Genomic DNA, 3256 nt, shown 5'->3' with positions numbered 1-3256 from the left:
AAATGTAATTTTTGTAGAACGACTTTCAAACGGCTCCACCGATAAATTCCAAAAACTAATCAGCTGTTAAACTAAAAAAACCACGTCGATCCACTTTTTGTGGACTTATCGTGATTACATACAAAAAATTGCATACTTACATTCGGACATTGACGTAAAATTTCTTTCAAATACTTTTTATTTAAAATAGCAACATAAAATGATTTTTTAAAAAATATGAGGTGGATTATTTAGTGTTTTCTTGATATTCGTTTAATCATATTATATCCTATAAGTGCAATATGATTATGATAGTGATATTTTAATAAGGCCACAAAATTGCTTGAACTTGACGTACTTAAAGTAAAGCATTACCTTAACTTTTTCGTTTTATAAGGAGTGCAAAATTAAATCAACCAAAAGAAAAAAAAGTGTGATCTGATCAAGGAGATAATTTTTTCTACATTTTAAATTGAATAAGGCCTTACTAAAAATATTATTTAATAACTGTAATAATTTTTAACCAAATGCATGAATTCATAAAATAAATGCCTATTATTTAAGGTCGTATGGTTTTCAATTATAGATTTTAATAGGGCTGAATAATTCATAGACCGGATAAAAATACCGGGGGAAATGGTTATTAATTAAAAGGAAAAAATCTAAAAGAACGTAATGAATATTGATTAAATAATATATCTTCTGTTTTCTATTTTCTGTTCTAATATTTGCTATGGTTATTGTTAATAGTTATTAAGCGACTTTGAGGAGACAGGACGGAAGTTTTATCTTAGTGAATGTTTGAGGGTATAAAAGAGAGCTGACTAGAAAAGTTAGCCAGCTTTGGTAATCTATTATTTAAAGGTGACCTCCTTTTTAGTTTACCTCCTGAAATGAAAGCGCAGAAACATTTACGGACTAAAAAAAAAGGAGGAAATTACTACGCATTCATTCTTTTCGTCAAATGAATAACTTTTGGGACACGATTCATGTCAGTGAGATCTAGTCTCCCTTTTCCGTTTTTTACTTTACCGGTGCTTTTTTACTTCGTTTATCTAGCGCCGATCCCAATAGAATGAGAATGAGAATGAGGAGGAGAAAATGATGAGGATTCCTAGTCTAAACATTTTTTTCATTCCTATTTTCATTTTTATATGTATTTTACGGCTCGTAAAAGAACACTTATGAGACTGTTGGTACGTTTTGTTAATGGAGACTAATGAAAAAATTTATACATTCATTTATGTTTCAAATAATCAATAAATTTATTCACTACGAGTAATTATTTTTCAATTTAACAAAGGTAATGAGAAAAAAATAGAGCTCCACTTATTTTAAGTCGTAAAAAATTGAAAGGTTAAGATATTTACAAATTTTTATTCCACATTTTCTACTCTTCGAAAAATTAAAGATAAAAGCTTGCTTAATTTTCGAAATTGAATTTCACTATGATTTTTTTACTTAAAAATTTCTCAATGTAAAATTTTGACTTTTGATTAATTTTCCAACATTGAAATATTTTTTAACTGTTGATAAACATTTACTTGGAGCCTTAAATAAAATATAAGTGTCGAAATTCTGTTTAGATACTTCTTATAACCTCACAACTTTATCATATAGAAAATTTTAAATCAGGTAGATTAATAGTTTTTTTTATTAAAAGATATAGCAAACACAATGAAGAGCGAAGAGTAATAATTATATATTAGAGAATATGTGGTTTGATAGTGTAAATTATTAATGTAATATTGCGAGTGAGACACATTCAATCCTAAAAATATTTATTAACAATCATTAAGTATTTTATAACTGCTCATACATATCGTATTTATTCCCCAAAAAAAATTTTTGCTGAAAGTTAAAAAATAATTGTTTATACTAATCAATTAATAAATTGTTTCAAAGTAATTGAATTTATTAACAGTACATGACGTCACAATTTCACTTGTCAAAAGGAAATAAGGAAAAATTGAGTAATTGACGTATGACCTTCAAATTGTCAATCAAAAGTCAAAATTTCATTTTCAAGATCATTGAATCCCTAAAATCATTTCAAGATCCACTTTTTTACCAACCCAATTCGTTTTTTATCATAGGCAAGTTAATTGCACGACTCATGATGCGAAGCATCAGAGAGTGCTTTATGATCGAAAATTTTTTTTCGCCTCATTTCGGTAACTATTTTTATTATTATAGCCCTGTTGGTTTACGGAATCAAGATATTTTGCATACTATTGTCAAGATTATTTAATGGAAATTAATTCCTTACTTTTCAAAAATTGATTTAGTGCAATAGAAACGGAAAAAAACATCAAAATAGGTCAAAAAAATTTTCTTGTCCGTCATGTATGAAACCCCGGAAACACTGTAACTTGCGAAAAAATGCATTAATTAAGTTAATTTTTTTTTTTTTTAATTCTTTCAGAGAATTGTAGGTCACCGAATGCGAATGGTTAGGTAATTCAGTGTCATTTACTTATAATTAATAAAATAAAACGAAAACCAGAAAATTGTGTATATATATATATATATATATATATATATATATATATATATATATATATATATATATATATATATATATATTGTGTACATTTATCTTGCTAGAGACGCTTGCGCATTATCGTGATATTTCAGCTGCTTTATATATATTTTTTCACATTCTTTATTTTATTAATACTAGAATTTGAATTTGCGCGCGCAAGCGCGCGCCTCATATTTATTGTCATGATATATTTATATGTAATTTATGTATATTATATTCACTTTCAACCAATCATAATAAGAATAGTTATTTTCGACCAATCACATCACGAATAAATTGGTTTCACATACATTTTATCTCTATTTTAATATTAAGATTTCATAACTAAATGAACATTATGAGTCGTGCACTTTTGGATTTTCCAAACTGTTTTTCCATTTATTTTTGGCTTTAAAAAAGGCAAAATCTTACTTATATATAATTGCTCAATATTTTGGATATTATTAGCCTAAGAAAATTTTATTAACTTATAACAATCTTTTAGTATGATAAATAATTTATTGACATTTTCTACAAAATTTAAATTCTATTCCGTACATGAGTGATTTAAAGTTTACCGAGTTAGACGTGGTAGGAAAAGCGGATTGCAAGCAAGTGCAGGGGTTGTATTATAGCTGAGAGCCCAGTAGTATCTCAAACTACCCTTAAAGTGTGTACCTAGGTGGCGCAGTTAGCTCTAGTGAAAAATCGATACTTATCGTGAAACGCGAACTCACTAGCAGTTCACGTCTC

Source organism: Cotesia typhae, unplaced genomic scaffold (genome assembly GCF_013202065.1).
Source record: "Cotesia typhae breed Kobodo isofemale line unplaced genomic scaffold, CoteBio_Ctyphae contig_43, whole genome shotgun sequence".
NCBI lineage: Eukaryota > Metazoa > Arthropoda > Insecta > Hymenoptera > Braconidae > Cotesia > Cotesia typhae.
This window is presented reverse-complemented; position numbering follows the sequence as displayed.